Source organism: Papio anubis, chromosome 12 (assembly GCF_008728515.1).
Source record: "Papio anubis isolate 15944 chromosome 12, Panubis1.0, whole genome shotgun sequence".
NCBI classification, from domain to species: domain Eukaryota; kingdom Metazoa; phylum Chordata; class Mammalia; order Primates; family Cercopithecidae; genus Papio; species Papio anubis.
The window spans coordinates 95,064,176-95,087,462 of record NC_044987.1 but is presented as its reverse complement, the minus strand read 5'-3'; the positions used below and the strand labels follow the sequence as shown (position 1 = coordinate 95,087,462).

At 39.0% G+C, this 23,287-nt stretch overlaps 1 protein-coding gene across 5 annotated transcripts in view; it reads right to left on the bottom strand.

Moving 5' to 3' along the window:
* The window catches only part of TRIM44 (tripartite motif containing 44), a 190,262-nt gene that overhangs the window by 143,262 nt on the left and 23,713 nt on the right, over positions 1 to 23,287 (bottom strand). The gene's annotated exons all lie outside the window — the stretch shown is intronic.

Genomic DNA, 23,287 nt, shown 5'->3' with positions numbered 1-23,287 from the left:
ATCATCACATACCATTTCCTATTGTGGGGAGGGGCAGCGGGAGAGATAGCATTAGGAGATATACCTAATGTAAATGACGAGTTAATGGGTCCAGCACACCAACATGGCACATGTATACATATGTAACAAACCTGCACGTTGTGCACACGTACCCTAGAACTTAAAGTATAAAAAAACAAAAAACAAAAAAACAGACACCTCACTAAGAAGATATGCAGATGGCAAATAAGCATATGAAAAGATGCTCAATATCATATATCATTAGGAAATTAAAAATTAAAACAACGAGATTCCATACACACCTATTAGAATGGTCCAAGTCAAAACATTAACAAGACCAAATGCTGGCGAAGATGTGGAACGACAGAAAATCTCATTCATTGTGGTGGGAATCCAAAATGGTAAGGCCACTTGGAAGACAGTTTGGCAGTTCTTCCAAACCTAAATACACTCTTACCATAGAACCTAGCAATCATGCTCCTTGGTATTTACCCAAATGAGCTGAAAACTTATATCCACATAAAAACCTGCACACAGATGTTTATAGCAACTTTTATTCATAATTGCCAAAACTTGGAAGCAGCCAAGATGTCCTTCAGCAGGTAAAATAATAAATCAACTGTGGTACATCCAGACAATAGAATATTAATCCCCCCCCCACCAAAAAAAACAAACAAAAAAACAAACAGGAAAAAAAAAACACAAGAAAAACAAACAGCTATGAAGTCATGAACATACATGAAAGAATCTTAAGTGTACATTACTATGTGAAAGAAGTCAATCTAAAAGGCTTGGAATCAACTACATGACATTACAGGAAAGGCAAAACTGTGGAGACAGTAAAAAGATCAGTTGCCAGAGGTTTGGAGGAAGGGAAAATAAAAAGGCATAGCACAGAGGATTTTTAAGGCAGTGAAACTATTCTGTATGATATTTTAATGGTGTATGCATTTTTCAAAACCCACACAATATACAACACCAACAGTGAACCCTAATCCAAACTACAAACTTTGGGTGCTAATGATATGTTAGTACAGCTTCACCAATTATAACAAATGTACTATTCTAGTACAGGATGATAATAGTGGGGGAGGCTGTGCACGTGGGGTGAGGAAGGAGTACATGGAAACTCTCTATATTTTCCATTCAATTTTTCTGTTAACATAAAACCATTCTTTAAAAAAACTATTTTAAAATGTTAATATTAGGTTGGTGCCATTTCATTGGCAAAAACTGCAATTACCTTTACACCAACCTAATACAATTAAAACAGAAAACCAAGTAGCCACTGAGAAGCCTACAGAAGATCTGGGGCTGGGGTGACCATCAAATGGACCAGAAAAGATAATTCTGCTTAAACCTGACACCCAGATTTGTCAACATTTTCATTCTCTGCCTTCCCATTTAATACTAGACCCTTCCTTCCCAATATGACTCCCCCTTTCTAGAATAATCAAAGTTTTTAAAAGCCCATTTCAATTTAAGCCCATGAAAATAATGGCATCCAAAATAGCTAAGGAGCATTGTCAGAAGACAAGATTATTCTATTATCTTCTTCACTTCTTATTTTGGCTATCTCATCCTAACTACTACTGAGTTAGATTCCTAGTGCCCTGAATCTCCACTCTTGTGCAACAGATGTGATTAGAAACAAATCTGGATTGGTGAATTACTCCTTCAAGACTCTAAAATCTATGCAGTTGTATTATGTTAGAGATAAAAGGAAACTGAGTTTGGCTTTTCATTTTTTATAATTAAAAAAAATGAGGCTCTGAGAAATTCAGTTACTTGCCCAAAATCACACAGCTGGTTGGTGTGACTGACTGACTGATATTTGGGGCCTCTGCTTCTATCTTAGTGCTTTCCTCTGTTCTGAATTGCTTACCAGTGGTCTAATCCTGGTTCTCAGAGGCATAGTTTTGTGACTGCCCAGTGGGTTCACTATGCCTACTGCCCAGATAGAGCCAATTTATTAAGACGGGGGAATTACAATAGAGAAAGAGTTTAATGCATGCAGAGCTGGCTGAACCGGAAACCAGAGTTTTATTATTACTCAAATCAGTCTCCTTGAAAATTGGAGGACTGGGGTTTTTTAAGGATAACTTGGCAGATAGGGGACCAGGGAGTCAGGAGTCCTGATTGGTCAGGTTGAAGATGAAATCATAGGGAGCTGACTTCTACCTTTGACACTAGGCTTTTTAAAAAAAGGTACCATAACACTTGCTACCCGTTTTTCCCCCACCACAAAGGCATCTACTGCAAGTCACCAAGTCTATTTACCACTGACCTGTCTGTAGCATTCAGCATATTGACACCCTTGGTCTTTAAACACTGCCCTCTGGGGGCAAAATCACTTTCCACTGAGAAGCACTACTCTACAGTCTTCCTTAACAATTTCATTCCATCTTTGGAAATTCAACTAATACCTCCATAAGGATGGCTCCTACGCCTAGGTTTTCTCTACAGGAAATCAGTATCACAGTTGCCCTTGGCTGATGTACTTCTCTACCTGGATACATTTCTATTATCCAAGCCATCAAGCCTCAAACTGAATCCTCCCCCTCCTCATCATTATCATCGCTACTTTTTTTCAGTGCCCCACATATTAGACACTATTCTAAGCACTTTAAGTGTATTACTGCAATTAATCATTATGATCATGCCATGAGTGGCTAGTATTATTATACCCATTTACAGATGAAGAAACTGAAGTAGGGAGGTAAGAAACCTGCCCAAATTCAGGCACACAGTATGTAGCAGATTTTGAACCCAAGTAGTTTGACTATACAATCTGCTTTCTGACCACAACATTATTCTCCTACATCTTCCCTTCAAATGTCGACTTGCTTCCTCTATTCCCCTTAATGACACCGTGATTTAGGCAGTTATCAGGCTCCAAACTCTGGAGACAAGTTTTATTTTCTCCACCAGATAATAGGTCTCTTGACTTACTAGTACCTCAAGGAGAAATTATGACACCTTAACTAAGAGCCCTGCAAAAAATGGTGGGCAATACATTCTGACTGAAGGTCAGAGGCCATCTCACATCTGTCCCTTCACCAGTATGGCTGCAGAGATGTTGCCCCATATGCATGAAAATCCCCTTCTTTTCTTTGTATTCCCTTCCACATACTCCCTGCTAGACATCTAGACCCATGCTTCAAGGCTCCACTTTAGCACCCCCTGCTCACCCCACCTAGACCTTTTAACCTAGTCCCACTGCCCCCTGCACCACTACCTCGCTAAAACAAAATTCAAAGTCGCAAAGAACTCTTGAGTGATTTGAGGACACTGGTTAGTATCTTGCTTCTACCTCCAACTTTTTCTTGACCAGCTTTCTCTCTTTTCATCTCCATTTGGCCTTGAATCCTTGGCTTTCTAACCTTGATCTCAAATCCCACCTTTGGCCCCTTCAAACTTAGTGATCATATGTGCCCTTCACTCCCTCTGCCTTGGTGCTTGGAATTCAGCTTTCTCTTATATAGTCTTTTTCTTGGCTTATAGCTTTGACTCCCAGACACAAATGCTTTTGGATATTGTTTGGATCTATGTCTCTACCCAAATCTCACATTCAATTGTAATCCACAGTGTGGGAGGTGGGGCCTCGTGGGAGATGACTGGATCATAAGGGTGGAGTTCTCATGAGTGGTTTACCACCATCCCTCTTGATACTGCATAGTGAGGGAGCTCTCACAAGATCTGGTTTAAAAATGGGCAGCACTTCCTTCCTCTCTCTTCCTCCTGCTCCAGCCACGTATGACATGCCTGCTTCCCCTTCACTTTCACTGACTGAAAATTTTCTGAGGCCTCCCCAGAAGCCACTATGTTTCCTGTACAGCCTGCAGAACCATGAGCCAATTAAGCCTCTTTTCTTTATAAATTACCCAGTCTCAGGTAGTTCTTTATAACAATGCAAGAATGGACTAATACACCCCCTATCTCAGTCAGACTACTCCATCCTTCCTCTACTTGTGGCCAGAGTACTTCTTCAGAAGACATGTCCTTGTATACACACACACACATACACATAGAGAATAATACATGCTCAGGACCATATTTCCTAGAGGCTTTGTACTTTAAAGGGCCTAATAAACACTCGAATTGAATCAGTTAATCAACTGTGAAGTAGACAGCAACTGTGTTCCCCAGTTACCTGAGACACAGCCACAGTTGACTGTCAAGCACCCCTTAACGGGAGAGATGGATGTCTAACCACTATAACTGTGGCATCGCCGCCAAGCATCCTTTCCTCCCAGGGCTGCTTGTTCCTGCTGTCAGCTGCTATGACTTTATTGCCATGACAACTTGATGTGTAACCCAGTGACATGACACTGAATTGGATGCAACAGAAAGCAGTTCACTGGGGATGGTGGCTTCACTTTGACTCAATACTAATGCTTGCTCTTAAGGCTTCTTTCTTTGCTTGACCCCAGGGTGGCAATAAAGAAAGCAATCACAAACTTCTGAGCAAACAAATTCTGGGTGGCCCCTGCTATAGGAATGTGAAACTAGAAGAATGTGTCCTCAGAGACACCCAGGACTTGTAACAACCAAGAATAAGCGTGAGAACTTCTATTCCATCTTGTTTTCCTGCTTTCTTAACACCTTAGCCTATGCATAAACCAGAAAGACAACTTCTGCTTTGGGAACTATCGTGTAGGAAGTGGGAGGTTGAAAGTGACACTGAAAATTTGAGGGGCAACTATACAGAATTTATACTATTTTTAAGTCGTGACTTAAAATAAGTTAGACTTGAATATACAAAGAAAGCCTATTTTATCTGCTGAAGATTAAAGCAATTTTTAAATAAGACTCAATCTCCACTCCAGTTCTCTCAAGCAGTTTCCCTATAAAGCCAGTTATTTGTATTTTATTAAAAACACAACACCAAAACAACTGCATACCGCCATGAATACTCAGGAAAGGGCACTGAGACGTAGCTCTCATGTTTGCTGAGTCTTCTTTCCTACAGAGGGTCATAACAGTACAGCATATGGAGTTTGATGTAGTAGAGAAAGGGTTTGAGGACTGGTTCTGCTAACTCCCTGCTTCTGTAGCTCAGAAAGGTGAAAGTTTCTCCATAAAAAGTTTCTTTGTAAAATGAGGGTAATAACAACATTCCCATAGATATTTTTCTAAACTTAACACAAAATAATACATGGAAAGCACTTAGTGCTCTCTGGGCACACAGAACCATCAGCAGAACCATTCTGCTCATTAGAGGTAACAATAACTGTGAACTTTTATTGTGTGCCTCCCATATGGTATCTACTGAGCTCTCACAGAAAAAGAGCCCCTAATGAGCTTTCCTAAAGAAAAGAGGGAGCCTATGCCCTGGGGAGTTTAGATCTAATTTCCCAGGGGAACATACAAAAGACTTTCTTACTCATCCTAGGCATTGAAAAGTAAAGATATCTATATCAAGACTCCTTGCCTGAGTTTCAAATAAATGGCCACGAGCTGTCAAGGAGAAATGAATGCCTTTTCTAATTTGATCAGATCTGACTGCCCAACATCTCAGAGTCAGTCTACTTCAGTGATACAGAAGCAAAGAAGGATGGGTCACATTCTGTTCCTCTGTACCTACACAAAGTCAGTCTATGGGCATAGTCGGCTCCTCAATCTCACAGCTTGCCTCTCATGGTATTTTCTCTCCTTTGTAGATTGAAACCCTACTCTACTCCCTTAAGGAGCTAACAACCTGCTTACCCAAGAACCACAGTGCTCATTAACTAACTACAGTTGCTAACATATATTTAAGACCGCAAAATCATCTTCCACTGTTTCTTATCTCCTCCTTACAAGTTTTCACTTTCAGGATCTTCATTAATAAAAATATGATTAGTCCTCCTTTATAGATAAAACTGAAGTATATGGACTCATGTCATCTAACTCCAGTATTTGTGCTCTTTCACCACCCCCCCCCCAAAAAAAAAAAAAAAAAGAAAAGCATGTCATAATGTAAACTTTTACCCCAAGTCTGAACAAATACTACATTGGAATACCATTCTCAATCCATCTTCTAAAGGTAAAAGTTAATAACTTCTATATAGACGTCACAAAAAGGCAATTTCCTAGCATCTTTAGCCCTGTGACCTTGAACAAGTCACTTAACCTCTTAAATCTTTGTTTCTTCATTTGTAAAAGGGGATTATAATGTCTAACTAAATGAGCTCAGTTAGGAAGTAGGGAGACATGGTAGAATCTATTTCACCTGCTGCAGAAGTAAACAAAAGTCATTAAACAAGGGGATGGACATCCATTGAATCACTGGGTTGAATGAAATGTCTCTTCGTAGGTGCAAAGACCTGACAAATTCTGCCCTTTGGCTAAATGCAGTCAATCAGGAGAGAGGCAGTGTTCTCAAATTTTATATTTATATATATGTATAAGCATCTACATATAGATCTGAGGTAGATTGAGGGTTGCATTCTGCAGGTTTGGTCTAAAAATATCAAAGAAAACACCTTTTTCCCTTATCAAATCTGATTTTATTTCTTTAACTGAATGAGAACTTGAACTAACAGGGAAAGAGGAAGGAGGGGGATAGGAGAGCAGCAGGCCCTTAAATAAAAATCTAGGTGATTTTATCACTATTATCACAATAAAGTTTTATATCTAGGTACCCCGGCTCCTAAATTAACTGTCAAATACAATCCTGCACTGGAAACCTGAAGCGTGGCTGCTACGGGGGAGTCCTGACAGCTTCACTTCCCTCTCCAGGTTCGCTGTGTAATCAGCCCTTCAAGCTTTTGGCAAAGAGTATATTATCAAGTCTCCTGTCAGTGCAGAGAGGAGCTGGAGCAGGGGGAAGAAGACATCACAAAGTGTTAATTTTATTAAGCCATTTAAAGCTCAATCCCTTTGCTTTGTAACAATGCTCCAGTCCACCAGGCAGCTTGGAAACCATGCCCACCTGGTTTTAAATGACTATAATCTATTGGTGCTGTGGTTCAGTTAGGAGGTCTGGGGCTCCAGTAAGAAAGAGAAGGATAAGATAAAGCCGCAGGGGAAGGGAAAAGAGGAGGTAGGAAGGGAGTGAAGAATCTCAGTAGCGTTTACTTTAAAGTGGGAATATACTTCCTAATGTGTTTCTTAAATTTGACTTAACTTCTTTATTTTTCTTATAGTTGGGCACCAAGCAGTTCTACTAACTAGGGAGTCTGCTTCATAACAATAAACATAGTTGCTTCTATGCATTGATTTCTTCTTTCTATTGGGAATATATGGACACACAACTACACACTCCCAAGGCAGATACATTTGCCTTGACTTGAACAGACAACAGACCTATGCTGAACTACTGCCAGTTACTCTGCAGCCAGGCAAGACCCACAGAGTAAGCGAGCCAACCAACCACACCAAGGGAACCCAAAAGTGGAGACAGAACTCAATTTATTTGCAAGTCATTATCACTCAGACAGGTATCAATGGCCCCTTAAAACATGCAATTGGTGTCACTATTCCTAGGAAGTGTTAACTGATCAAAGCATAGAATTATTTATAAACAGGTGGCTTACTTTTCTCTGCAAGGCTTGGAAGATTTCCAGAACTTTGTGGGGAGGAAGTTGCCCTCACGTACCCTTGCCCTTCTGCTGGAAGTAGTGGTTATTTTCCGGACTGGAGGCTAACAGCAGCCACCATTTATAGGAGGCTGTACTCTGCACTTTTTTGTAACAGGATCTCACTATGTTGCCCAGGCTGGAGTGCAGTGGTACAGCCATGGCTCACTGTAGCCTCAATCTCCTGGGGTCAAGAGATCCTCCCACCTCAGTCTCCCAAGTAGCTGGGACTACAGGCACGTGCCTCTAAACCTGGCTAATTTTTTTTTTTAATTTTTAGTAGAGATGGGGGTCTCCTTATGTACTCAGCACTTTAAATGGATTATCTCACTTAGTTTTCCCAACAACCTATGAAATATGTACTATTATTCCCTATTTTGGAACTGAAAAAAAAAAAAATCTGAGAAATGAAGAGATTAAGCACAGATTTGCCCAAGGTCAGATAGCTATCAATGCTGGAGCTGATGAGGCAATTCCCAAGCCTGAACTTTTAATAATTGTAGTATACTGCCTCCTCCTGCCAGAGGCTAACATCAGGTTTTTAACCCTCATCCCTGTCAGGAAAAGAAAAGGAAAAAGAAAATTAATATTCACTGCTGACACTCCAAGTGAATGGTTGAAAAAAGTGATTCAGGCAGTAATCTTGTTCTCTTTCAACAGCTTTACTGAGATATAATTCACATGTTTTACAATTTACCCGTTTAAAGTATACAATTTTGTGGTTTGCAGTATATTCCCAGAGTTGTGCAACCATCACCACCATTGGTTTTAAAACATTTTCATCATCCCCAAAAGAAACCCCATTGCCATTAGCAGTCACCCCACATTCCTCCGTCTCCTTCAGTCCCATACAGTATTGAGTCTCTATCTCTATATATTTGCCTATTCTGAACATCTTATATAGATAGAATCATATATTTGGTTAAAGAATATATAAAGAATATAAAGAATAACCTCTTTAACTATTGATGGGGTTCAAGATATGCTATCCCAAAATATGTCTGTAGGAGGCCATGCCACCCCAAAACATGCCTCTTTGGCAGAAGAATTGTTTTGAGCTGATTATTTGGAGAAACTGCAAATACAGGAATAGTACTGAAAACAAGAAAAGCTACCCTTTTGTAAGAGAAATGTACATCTGTAAAGGAAATCTCCATTTACAGGGGTGTCTCCCTCTCTATACCAGGAAGACAAGGATGACTCCCAATCACTAGAAACTCTTTTGTTATAAATGGAGAAGGCACTAACTTAAATCTGCATAACAAACTTTACCTTTGTTTACTATGCTTTTCCTGGGCATCTCCCCGGAACTAGCCTTCCCTTCCATGGTATTTATGCCTGAACTCAAAGCCACCTCTTTGGGATTTACTTATCTTCCCTTAGGTATCCCATGCACACATGAGGTATGTATGTTAATAAACTTCTGTTTTTCTCTTGGTAATCTGTCTTTGTTAAAAGGGTCTGTCTCAACTAAGAACTCTGAAAGGTAGAGAGGAAAATTATTGTTCAGGATCCCAGTTTTCTAAATTGAGATTCAACGATGGAACTGGATTCAAATGATAAAATTGTATCCATTTATAAGATATAACATTAGGTGAAAAAAAGTAGGATACAAAGCTCTCTCTCTCTAACCCCTCTCTCCCTCCCTCTCTCTCTCTCTATATATATATGTGTGTGTATATATATGTATGTATGTGTGTGTGTGTGTGTGTATATATATATATATATAAAAAGCAAACTAAATATGGCCTGAAAAGGACTTTGTAATTCTCTATTTGAGTCCTTGTGGATGAACTGTAACCTAACTTAATAAGATAGACAAGATTGAAAACCTAACTTAGGAGTATGCGCCTGTAACAATCACTGAGTCTTGGCCAATCCCAGCAGCCATACTTCAAACCAGTCATACACTGCTGAGGGTTCAAACTGTGTGCAAATAAGGCAAATGCTGAACTGTAACCAATCCAGCTGTTTCTGTACCTCACTTCCAATTTCTGTATGTCACTTTATTTATTTATCTTTTTGTCTATAAATTTGTTCTGACCACAAGGCATCCCTGGAGTCTCTCTGAATCTGCTGTGATTCTGGAGGCTGCCCAATTCACAAATTGTTCATTTTTCAATTAGACTCCTTTAAATTTAATTTAGCTGACATTTTTGTTTAAACAAATGGTGTCACAAGTGGGGTCTGAAGTACAGCTTCTAATGACCCCCAGGAGTGCTGAGTGAACAAGTAAGGTGCCCGCAGGATCCACTTGCGCCCTCTGATCTCTCAGAGTGGCTGGGAAGCGTTAAGTTCTCTCTCGGATTTCAGAGCTCCTCGGATTTGCATTTTGAACTCTCTGAGTTTCTTTGAGCAAATTTCTGATCCAAACTGGGTTTGGAAGTCACGACGGAAACTGGGCTGGGTCCAGCAATGGATTTGATCTGGTAATTAACTGGCTTGGATCCAGTTAGAGGCCTCTTACATCTGACTGGGTCAGAAAGAAACTGACAGCAAATGGTAGTATTTTAGGGGTACAAAATTTGGCGATTAAAGATTTGCAAGGATTTTTTTGTTTGATCCCTTTGTTTCACTTTTCTTGCCCACTTAGGTAGGAAAAATCATTGGCTAAGTTAATCAAGGGAATCTGAGAGCAAAGCCAATATTTTATGTAAAAATGGGATCCTTAATTTCTGAAAAACTGAGTTCCTTCTGGCTTATACATTAGGCACAGGAGGCAGCAAAGTCTTAAAGAAAACGATGAAATCTTACTAAAGGTAACTTATGGTAGAATGTTCTGAATAAACAACAATGCATTGAAGTGCATTTACAAATGAGAGCCTCCAAAAATTAAATGTTTATCTTTCAGCTTAGTTACTATCCCGATCCAAAGGAAATAGACTGCAGCACCAATTGGCTGACTTTGGATAAGTAATGGGGTACATTTTACCTGAGTAAAGGAAGGGATTGGGGTAGAGGTCCTCCCCTCAGTAAAGTCCTTCTTGGTTAAAAATGGAATAAAGGTGACAGGGTCCAACCAAGGGCAAGTTTGAGTCCTGCCAGTTCAATATTGGGTGCTAAGCAGAGTGACTAATTTCTAGGTTTAGTCACATATATATTCCTCTGGCCAGAATTAAAAATGTTAACTGAGTCACCCCATGTAACTCCTTGGGTGGCAACTTGCAAAACTGAGAGGCTTTTGCTGCGGATCCATGAAACAAAAAAGATGATTTTCCTTTATGATGCAGCTTGGCCCCTGGGGTTATAGTGTGGCAAGCAGGGTCACTAGGGCCTCTCAGGGAAAAGGAACCCAGAAGTCTGGCCTGCCAGCAAAATGGTAAGAACTACTTACCAGTCAGACTCTGGCCTCTCTCTCTGTGCAAACCGGTCAAACGAATTGTAAAAGTCACTGTTTATCTCCTCTATAAAGTTAGCATTAACACAAAAAAAGAATTCTGAGGCTGGTCTTAAGCTGTAGTGAATCTAGTGTGCTTTGCGTCTTTCTGTATTGTTTTGTCATGAAGAGGGGTACCTTAGGATAAAATGCCTGCCTAGGACCCCATAAGCCTGCTGTTCAAGACGGTCCAGAAAACTGGTCTGTTATGTCCTTGGGAGCTCGATCTTGTAACCACATGGCTGTGGTTTCTCTTTTCACAATGGCAGCCTGGGTTCAGGGTTCAATTCCCGGCTTAGGGAATGAGTACTTTCTGGTTTGAGATCTGCATGACCTTTATCATTTGTTGATTCTTTTTCCCTCCATGAACTATCTTAAATTTTCCTTTTTCTGAGCATAGAAATTGGCCATTTGGCCTAGTCAGTTGGGTAATAAAAGATTTAAAAGGACTTTTTTTTTTTAAAAGAGCGCTATAGTTAAACGTCAGCTTAATTAAAAGCAGATATTCAAGCTCTAACAACCTGGGACTCCTGGGGAAAAACGGGGTGCAAAAGACCCCGTTTTGGGGTGGGGGCGGAAACAAACCTGTTTTCCTCATGGAACCCCAGGAATTGGAAATGGATAGATCTACCCAAAATCTAAGGCTCTGTTCTTTTTGGGATCGAGGATCTGGTATAAAAATGGGACCTTTAATTTTGGGGGACCTGGTTTGCCTTCCAGCTGTGCCTGCTTATTATATTAGGCCTTAGAAACTGCATGCTTTCCTGGCCCTGTTCTTCTAAGGACTCTACCCTAAAGCCAGTAATCCAATTTAAAAAAATTTAAAAACTGGCAAATGAAAAATCTTACAACTACTGGATCTTCTGTGTAGTTATACGTGCATTGTGTGTGTAATGTTTATATAAAACAGCTCTAATTAATTGACTTTAAGAATAAGCCCTTAAATATTTTGTCAGAAAAATAAAAACTGTAATATTTCAGTTCACGTAACTTTAGTAATCTTTGGGAAATTAAAACTGCTTTTAAAAATTGTTCAATTTACCTACTTTGGAGCATTATATTATAGATAAGGCCTGGGGACATGTGGAATTAGCCATGCCTCCTAGCTATGCAAAGAAGGTTATAAAGAAAAGAGATTTTATATAAGAAAGGATTTTGTATGGGTAATTCTTGTCTTAAAGTAAAATAACTGGTTGTTTAAAAAGAGGGATATTTAGGATAAGTTAGAAAATCCACACAACATAGATGGTCTATGTTAAGTTGTGAAAGGATTCATGAAAGGAAATGTATGCATCAAAAGTAAAAGTTGTTAAGAGTTACCGTTACAACATGTGATTAAAACTACTGAAAAAATAGTTTTATATGCAAGATGTGTGAGGAGAATGAAATGTATATTTGGTAAAAGATTATAAGGCATGGGAATGTAAATTTTTGCCTGAAGGATTAAAGGGTTAAAGGATTGTTTTAAATTAGATAAGAATAAGCTAAAGGTTTGAACAAGTTGTGGAAGGCCTGTAAAAACCTTGTAAAAAAAATTCTGAGTATGACCACCTCGACTAAATTTAAAGTAGTATTTTCTGGTTTTTCAGTAAATTGAACATAGAAACAAAAGCACTGATCTGCTTTTAAACAAAAATTTGTAAAGGGCTATAAAAGGTTTATGAAAATCTCACCTTATGGTCAAACTGATTAAGATTGGAAAAATTTGTCTTTAATGTTTTATTAAAAATTGGGGTTGACATTAATAGTACAGTAATGCAACAGTGAAATTTGGCTGTCTCTCTTGAACAAGATTTTCAAGTAATATTAAAAGATAATGAAACATTTTTGCCTTTTATTTAATTAATTACTTAATTTTTTTTTTGAGACGGAGTTTTGCTCTTGTTGCTCAGGCTGGAGTGCAGTGGCATGATCTCGGCTCACTGCAATCTCCACCTCCGGGTTCAAGCAATTCTTCTGCCTCAGCCTCCCAAGTAGCTGGGATTACAGGCATGCACCACCACGCCCAGCTAATTTTTGTATTTGTCATAGAGACAGGTTTTCACCATGTTGGCCAGGAAGGTCTTGATCTCTTGACCTCATGATCCACCTGCCTCGGCTTCCCAAAGTGCTGGGATTAGAGGCGTGAGCCACTGTGCTCGGCCTTTGATTGCCTTTTAAATTAACTACCAAAAAAGGGGCAGAGGGAAAGACAAGAGACACATGATTTGGAAAGTTAAGTCTTCACTCTATCAACGAGTAAAGGTTTTTAGCTTTTAAAAAACTTTTGACTCATCATTTTGGCTAAATGAATGACTTATGGTAACCTGGAATTCTATTTCATAGTATCAAGTGTTTTAAACCTTTAACATATTTGATAGGGTAGCAAAATCAAATTTCAGTTTCAAAATTGCCTTTTCTTTCCTCTAACATTGAAATGCTACAGAGGGCCCCTAAAGCATCCAAAAGAGAGATAAACAGATGTGACATGTTACATGGGAAGCACTGTCAAAAAATAAAAAAGTTTAATCTTCTTCAGATTATATTTTAGTGAGTGATATTAACATATGTTACAAAGTTGTATGGGATCTCTAAAATTCTAGTATGTCTGAGTATACGCTATTAATCATAATTGTGGTTATGTTATTGCAGATCACATAAATAACCAAATTTCCTTATCAATTGTGTTTTCATCTATAACGATTTAAAGTTATTTCCACAGTTAATTGTTTAATGCTGATGCAGTTTCTGAAAACCTCACGAGGACACAAAATCCTAGAATATCGTGTCTTTTACGAGGTTCAGGAAAGGATGAAAAGGACCCTAAAAAGTACTCTTCAATACAGGTTTCTAACAACTTCAGAATCATATCATTTGAACTGGGTAAGAATTCCTGGAACTTTAATGAAAAGACAGACTGGTTTATAAAACTGCTAACTCAAGCAGAACAAAATTAGCTACCAAGAATATACTTTGTCAGATTTTAATGCTAAATCAGCTGATACTGAAATTGTTTAGATACACAATTTGAATGAACTCTATGGTCTAAGTCAAATCACCCAAGATAACCCATCAGTTATCAGTGCTCTGCACCTAGTTTGAAGAAACAACTGGTATTCAAAGAGGACATAAGTCTAATGTTAATTAAGCATGGACTAATGGAGACCCAGGATGGGCACCTTGTCCTTCCTGAGTCCTTAAAGCTTTTGTTATTACAAGTTCTGCATTCCGTGACTTGACATGGAAAAGATAAAACGATCCAAATTGAATATATTGGTGTCGTGACTTACAAATTGCTAAAATAGTTTATAAACAATGTTTGGTCCTATATTCCCGGGAAAACAATCAAAGCTTCAGGTACATTTGGTCATCTGATGGGCCATTTAAACATTTTATAAAAAGTTTCATTCAACTGTTATTTTCAATGCATCTTTTCTGGTTGTATAAAAGCTCTCCCATGCAAGAGGGCTAATGTTATAACGCTAAGTAATTATGCCACAGTGTATTTTCACCAGGTAAATAAAGCTTTTTTATGGTTCACTGAGGACAGTCAACCCCTTCACAATCTAGAACCCAAAGACTGGGTCATCTAAGAACATCAGTGAAAGACCGCCCTTGCCATCCACATTGCAGCAAAACTTTGGAACCCTGAATTTTGGATTCATAATCTCACAACTGAGAAGGGTCCCCCTTCACTCTTAGAAATGTACACCCATTGAAACACTTAGTGTAAACTTACTACGTAAGTCTCTCCCCAGAAGATGGCATCCTTGATGTGAACAGCTTTTCCTATGATCACAGATCAAGACTTCTACTATCATAAGACTCTTATCTTTGAATATTTTTTCTTATTTATGCTTCTATGAACAACAGAAATGAAAAGGGGATCTGTTGTGTGCACTTACAGGGTATACTTTTATTTGTGAAGGATTTTGCAGCCAGCCTTATTCATGGATAACCTTATACTTTATAAGGTAAAAGATGAAGGCCCAATGTAGGTTAGAAACCTTAATGGTACATATGTTGCCTCATCATCAGTCAGAAACAGAACATTAATTCACTCTTCTTAACCCACATCATGAATTAAAGAGAATACTGCAGGAAGCTTTCACTCTTCTAGAAGGGCATCATTTGTTAGGTCCTTTGTCCATGATTCGGAATAAAAAAGGCAATGATTAGAAACATATCCCACATAACCAGCTCGAAAGCAGATTCTTCTGTAAAGGCTATGGTTACACAACAGACTTCAAATTCTCTTGTGAAAATTAAGCTAAATAATAGAATTGACTAAACAGAAAAGTATCTGTGTATGAGCAGTTGTTGGCACCTGTGTCCCATGGAGAAAAAATCTGGTATTATAGAGATTCAGTTGTTGGGGATTAACAAAAAGACTGCTTAGTTAAGTAAGTAGACTGGTTAGCTCATTCTTTGACCTATTTGATTTTAGGTGGTTGGGTTTATGGGGACCCTGGGTAAGGAGCATACTCCAAACTCTTGGTATTATCCTCCCAATAGTCATAATAATAGTTTCCCTAGCACACTCTATTCTTTCAAAGGTTTTAAATGTTTGCATACAGCCACCTCCAGAATGTCAAATGGTCTCTCTTCAACTGGAATGACAAGAGCCAAAAGAAATATTACAGGACACCAAAACCTATGAATGACATGCTGAGACTGGAAACCCAAAATGATGGTAACTAAGGGTGGCACTAAGGCCCTAAGTTTTAGTTACAGTCACCTAAGTGAGAATCTGGTCAAAAGGGAGAATTTTTTAAAACAAAATTATGGGAGGACATTGTTTTGGACTGGGCTCACTAGGCCCCAACAGACCAAACCATACAAAACTGGAGCCGCTCATGCTAAATGTGACACAATCAAACTAAGACTTTAAAGAAACATAGATCCTAGACAGAAAGGACCACGTTTTGTTTTTCTCCTGCAAACAGGATGTTCCAGCATAAAGAGGTACCCACTACTCAGTATCTGTGCCTACCTTTGCAAGACTCACTGTTCTACTGTTTCCCAGTGGGTTTCAAGACCAAATGAAGTACATTTATGATGGTAATAGTGACATCAATGACTAAAGTTTTAGTCAATCTCTCAAAATTGAGAAAATGACCAAAAGGGGGGAATTGTTAAAGCAAACTAAATATGGCCTGAGAAGGACTCCGTACTTCTATATTTGAGTCTTTGTGGATGAACTACAACCTTACTTAATAGGTAGATAAGATTGAAAACCTAACTTAGGAGTATGCACCTGTTACAATTGCTGAGTCTTGGCCAATCCCAGCAGCCATAATTCAACCAGTCATACACTGCTGAGTGTTCAAACTGTGTTCAAATAAGGCAAGTGCCAATCTGTAACCAATCCAGTTATTTCTGTACCTCACTTCTAATTTCTGTATGTCATTTATTGTCTACCAATTTGTTCTGACTACGATGCACCCCTGGAGTCTCTCTGAATCTGCTGTGAGTCTAGGGGGCTGCCCAACTCACGAATCGTCCATTGCTCAATTAAAGTCCTTTAAATTTAATTCGGCTGAAGGTTTTTTTGTTTTGTTTTTGTTTTTTTTTAAGACAGAGTCTCGTTCTGTCATCTAGGCTGGAGTGCAGTGATGCGATCTTGGCTCACTGCAAGCTCTGCCTCCTGGGTTCACACCATTCTCCTACCTCAGCCTCCCGTGCAGCTGGGACTACAGGTGCCCACCACCATGCCTGGCTAATTTTTTGTATTTTTAGTAGAGACGGGTTTCACCTTGTTTCCAGGATGGTCTCGATCTCCTGACCTCGTGATCTGCCTGCCTTGGCTTCCCAAAGTGTTGGGATTACAGGCGTGATCCACCACACCAGGCCCTGAAGTTTTTCTTCTAACAATATATAACACAGGTTAAACATCCCAAATCCAAAACTCCAAAATCTGAAATCTCCAAACTCCAAAATTCTTTGAGCACTGACAAAGGAAACACTCACTGAAGCATTTCAGATTGCAGATTTTCAGATTAGGGAAGTTCAACTAGTATAATACAAATATTCGAAAATCCAAAATTCAAAATACTTCTGGTTCCAAACATTTCAGATAAGGGATACTCAATCTATAATACCATTTTATGCACAAAACACAAAGAACCATAATATTACCCAGTTTTTTCCATAGGTGTCTTTCACCTCAAAGTATGGTCTCAAAAGAATGCATGTCACCATGTGCATGAGAATCATCCAGGGTGCATATTTGAAAAGTAGATCTCAGAACCACAAAATCAGATGCTTTGAGTGAGGCTCAAGAATCAGCATTTCTTTATAAAAAGTAAGTATCCAAAGTTTACAAGCCACTGCAGGGATAAAAAAAAAAAAATTGGTGATTTTCTTTCTCTCTTCTTTAGACTTGTCTGTCCTGTGTCTTCTACATTTTTCTACAGAAAACATATACAGATAGTCCCCACACAACGGTCTGACTTACTATTTTTCTACTTTATGATGGTGCAAACGTGCTACCATTCAATAGAAACTGTACTTCAAGTACCTATACAACTATTCTAGCCTATTCGGCTAGGCGTGGTGGCTCACACCTGTAATCCCAGCACTTTGGGAGGCCGAGACAGGCGGATCACGAGGTCAGGAGATCAAGACCATCCTGGCTAACACAGTGAAACCCTGTCTCTACTAAAAATACAAAAAATTAGCTGGGCATGGTGGCGGGTACTTGTAGTCCCAACTACTTGGAGGCTGAGGCAGGAGAATGGCGTGAACCCGGGAGGCGGAGCTTGCAGTGAGCTGAGATCACACCACTGCACTCCAGCCTGGGCAACAGAGCGAGACTCTGTCTCAAAAATAAATAAATAAAAATAAAATAAATAAATAAATAAAAGTAAGCCTATTCAACACTTTATTATGAAGTAGGCTTTGGTTAGATTATTTTGCCCAACTATAGACTAATGTAAGTGTTCTGCGCGCGTTTAAGGTAGGCTAAGCTATGATGTTCAGAATGTTGGATGTATTAAATGCATTTTTGACATAATATTTTCAACTTATGATGGGTTTATTAGGATGTAATCCCACTGTAAGTCAAGGAATATCGGTATTTCTTTTATAATTGGGTAGGGGAGGATGAGAGGGATAAGCTGTTTTGTTTTGATAAAGCCAGGGGAATGGTGAAGGAGGGAAAGAGCTTGTTTCTCCTTTTTTTCCTGCCCAAGTGTCTACAGAGGACAAAAAGGGGCCACATTTACTTCTTCCCAGAGCAGGCCTGAGGGAGCACAAGTATTTTTCCCAATTGATGTCCTTCACTAATCAGGTCAAACTGTGGAAGCACTTGCCTCAGTTCTTCGTTTAGCGAGGACTAAATGCTCTGAGGGTTATGGCTTTTCTGCCATCTCCCCACATTTTCTGTTGGAAAAGGCCATTCTCCAGTCCTGGTTCTCTGGAATTGTGGGGGACTGTGCTATGGCACAGGATCCCAGTAAAAGGAGGTAAAAGAAGAGTGTGAGGAAAAAATAATCAGTTAAGGGTCATATTGCTAGGGATGCCAGGCTATATATACATGTATTTACCCATGGATTCAATAATAGTGTATAGGTGAAGAACATGAAGTAAGACAAATCTCGAGTTAAGCCCTGGTCCCATCACTTACTAGCAAGCTATTTAATCCCTCTAAGTCTCAGAATGCTCATCCACAAAACAAAACAAACACTTATTTTTATAGGGTTGCTATAATAGATAATACGTATCAATTACTATGTGCCAGGCTCCATGCTAATAAGGGCTAATAAGATACAGAGATAAAATAAATATAACTCATGACCTCCAAAATTCCTACTTACAACTTTTTAAATCAAAAGTACAGAAATAGGTCAATAATTCTAATAACTCATCAACCACATGAACACTTTCATATGTAACAACTTGATAACTGAAGCATCTCAATTCTCTGCTTCGGGGGGTTGAATAAACAGTGCCCCAGCGAATACTTCTTTTTTGGCACAGGGCAAGGATCAAGATGATGCCTGGCTTGACCCTTGTGAATAATAGGACACAATAATAAGAATTTCAAATTAGGTTTTGCCTATATTCATCACTACCTGTACATTAAAAATTTACATTTTTTGACAAGAATCTGATTATCACAGAAGAGTGAAGGACTGGGCTGTGTTCCATGCCAATGATATCGCTATGAAAAATGACTGCAAAGTTCTTTTGCAATTATAAAATGCTACATCAACACTGAAATAAAAAAAGAAAACCACTCTTGGGTTTATTTAACTAATTTCACGTTGCTAGATAATGGTGTGGTTTCACACTTCAGTAAGAATACCTCTAGAGGCTAGAGGAAACAAAAGGAAAAAAAAACCTGCTGTTTTAGGAAGTCTTGGGTATGATCAGATCCCCTGTTTAATCCCACTCCAGTCACACAGAATAATGTGAGCCACTTGGCTCAAGTTTTAAGATGCTTCTTTTTTGAGACTATAAGATTAGTAAGAATTCAAGATACACAACTGTGTTAACTGTTTGCTTCAAGCACACCAGTTACAGGAAACAATGAACAGTGCATATCAGAGGGAAAGAAAAGCAATCAATACATAATAGAGAGAAAATGGCTGTTATTAACTACATAATAAGAGGTTAGTTTGATTGAGCTTAGCATGTTGTACTTTTGGTTCAGTGCTTTCTGAGGACTGGGCAGGGGGAAGGGAGGAAAGGGAATCAATGTGTTTTCTAAGCCTAGGTTACCTCTGAGTAAACTGTGAAAGATAACTGCATAGTCACTACAAAGGAAAGCTATGAAGATAAAGAACTAAGAAAGCTTTAAATTTTTTAAAAATCCAAGTATAGACACACATATACACACATACCCCTGACTGAGTACATTTTTAAATTTCCCTAAAGCCTAGCATAAATGTACGCAATCTACAGATAAGTAGCCTGCTTGTGCAACAGGTGTTTCAGAAAAGTTTGGCTGGAGAAAAAAAAGTTGGCAAACTAAATCAAGTCAAACACATTAGGGCAGCGTATTATGTAAAAGACTACTTCCTACTAATCCTTTTGACAAACTAAAGATTGTTCGTTATTAAAAGTAATCTTCTTCCATGATATAGAGGGTTCTAGATGCCCAGAGGTATGTACCCTTTAAAACAGGGCTCACCACAGCAACATGCATGCACAAAACTTCATTTGGTCCTGTGCCCTATTTCTCAACCATCAGTGGCTCTGGTTCCTCTCTTCAGGCTCACCCATAATGGCTGGCTGTTCCTGAATTTCCTCTGATTTTAGAACTCAGCCTATACCTCAACCATGGCAGGGAGGTTTGATCATCCTCCTAAATCCTGACCAGGATCTCTTTCCCTCTTTTCGGCTTTGCTACTTCTCTGTTGGAAGTGACAGTGTAAAGCAGTCCTGTCCTTTTAGCCTGAGCTGACTTCCCAAACCTACCTCTTTTTCCCCTCCCTACTTCTTTCCTACCTCTGCTCAACTTGTTTGTTTCATAAGCCTAGATTTTTATCTACCTTTTTTCAAAGTTGAAATCACCTGGACTTATTTCTAAGGGCTCTTCTACTTGTTCAAAAGAGTGGGAAAAAAATCATTAACATAGAGGAAACAGCTAATGTACAGCACAGAGGTTCTCAAAGTGTGATACTTCAACCAGCAACATCAGCATCACCTGATAATTTCACAGAAATGAACACTGTCTAGCCACCCCAGGCCAGCTGAATAAAAAACTCTGGAGGTGGGCCCAGTACTCTATATTTTAGTACGTCTTCTGGGTGATTTTCATGCACACTGAAGTTTAAGAACCTCTGGATCTGGAAGAAAAGAAGATGCCTGACAAAATGTTTGGATAAAATGAGGCATCTCATTAAACAGAATCAAGTCTATATTATTGACACAGAAGAATATCTAAGATATTCTACATAAAGGAAAAAGCAGTTGTAAAACTATGGGTATAATTTAGCAAAAAACAATTTTGAAAATGTACTTCTACATGGAAAAATGTCTAGAAGGTTACATACTAAACGGTTAACAGTGGCTAACTTGGGGGAGATTTTACTTTTTCTTTATGAATAGCTGTATTTTTAAATCTATAAGCATGTATTATTTTATAATTTAAAAAAATGATTAATCTAGACATCTTCTACTCCTCTCTAGCAAAACTCAAGAGGTAAAAATTAACTCATTTCCCAATAGGCTTCAGTGTCTGGACTAATCAAGCTTTGTGATGCTTTAGGGAATTCTAGAGGAAGTGAGGCAGAGATAGTGCTCAGTCCTCCATGACTCAATCAGTGCTTCTATGTAAAGCCTCTGTGCCAGGAAATGACAGGTCACAAAGTCTAACAGATTTCTGCCCTTCTTAAATAGGCCAACTCAAAAAGGGGATGGTGGGGCTCTGTGGGAAAACAGAACAGACAAAAATTTAAGGGTTGTCTTGGAAGATGCCAATTTATTTCTAGGAAAATCTTCTTTGTTGCAGAAATTATACATTTAAGTGGCCCATTTTTTACCCCCATTCCTGATCTGGCAGTCATTCTGCAATTATCCTTCATCTTCCTTCAAGCTGGCTCCGAGTATATACAGCATATGTTTGTGGTAGACTAAAAAGGGGCTTGAAAATAAAATAGGTTGGTAGTAAATGATCCAGGGCAAAATAAAGAGAGTAAAAAACAGGTGCAGGTAGACACACATACCCAGTCAGGTCCTTACAAATATCCTTTACCTTATGATGCATCAAGGGAAAAGCCTGACACTTCCAGGGATTCCTCTGATGCGACCACTCAGTCCTTTCACTTTCTAGCAAGCTTTCCATCAGAAGCACTATATGCATTCATAAAGCATCCCAAAGCACTTTACCTGTATTATAGTCATAGAGAACACTCAGTGTGATTTGCACACATCCGCTCCCTCTTCACTGCCCTGCTAATTATAAATTTAGTGGAAACAGAATATGGTTGTCTCCTGCAGAACAGGAGTTGCCTCAGAAACCAGAGAAACTTGGCAAGAAAAGCTTTCAGTAACTTTTAATAAGTGGTTCATCCTAACTAAAGGAAAGACTTTTATCAGGGGTCCCCCTACTTTGAGCTAGGAAAGTTGATAAATGTTACTCTATTTTTTTTCTGTCTACCAAGATACTCTCTACTTCTAGAACCCTAACTACACCAGAAGACGAGAGATCTTACCAAAGTCCCCAATATTTTCATTGCCATATGAAGAGAAATTTATTTTTGCGGCTGCAGCCACCTTTTGAAGAGCCCACCAGTCTGTGGCTCTGCCACATATTGTGTTTCAATTTAGAAAACTGCAGCACAATGTGATTATGTGGTAGAAAGGAGATAAAATCCAGTGCTTGGTTTGCAGCATGACATAAAACAAAGAGTACAGGCACTGGAGTCAGAGTTTGAATTCCACATCTGTATTACATTAGATTTGAGCAGATGATTCCACCTTTCTAAACCTCAGTGTTCTTATCAATAAAGTAGGAATAAAATGCTACTTTACAGTGTTGTTAAATAATTAAAAATATTTGAGGGGAGAACAGGAATGATAAGTTAGCGTTTAATGGGTACAGAATTTCAGTTTGGGATAGTAAAAAAGCTCTAAAGATGGACAGTGGTGATAGTTATACAACCAAGTGTGGCCAGGTGTGGTGGCTCATGCCCATAATCCCAGCACTTTGGGAGACTGAGGAGGGCAGATAGCCTGAGGTCACGAGTTCGAAACCAGCCTGGCCAACATGGTTAAACTCTGTCTCCAGTAAAAATACAAAAAGTTAGCTGAGTGTGGTGGTGTGTGCCTGTAGTCCCAGCCACTCAGGGGGCTGAGGCAGGGAATCACTTGAACCTGGGAGGCGGAGGTTGCAATGAGCTGAGATCATGCCACTGCACTCTAGCCTGGGCACCAGAGTGACACTCCATCTCAAAAAAACAAAAATCAAAAACAAACAAAAAACCAAAGTGAATGTTACAGTTAATGCCATTGAACTGTACACTCAAAAATGGTTAAAATTTTGTACGTATATTTTAGCACAATTATGTAAGAGTCCTAGCAAAGTGCCTAGCTCTCAGTAGATACTCAAGAAATGTTAGTACCATTCCTGTTAAAAAAAACAAAAAACAAAAAAAAACAAAACCTACAGTAAAATGAAATCATGCTCCTTTCCCTATTTAACTGTGAGAAACTTTGATTCTAAGGCAAAGCCAGCTGGCACCAATACCAGGTAGTGCCACAGTAAGTGTCTAGGTAGGAAAGAGAAGGAAGTCTGTGTTAGTCATAGTCCCTCCAGCATGTTCAGTTCCCAGTTTACCTGCACCCCATTATGCTGTCTCCCAGAATATCAATCCACTAGACCCCGACATATCAAAAAAAAAAAAAAGCTGGGACACTTAAA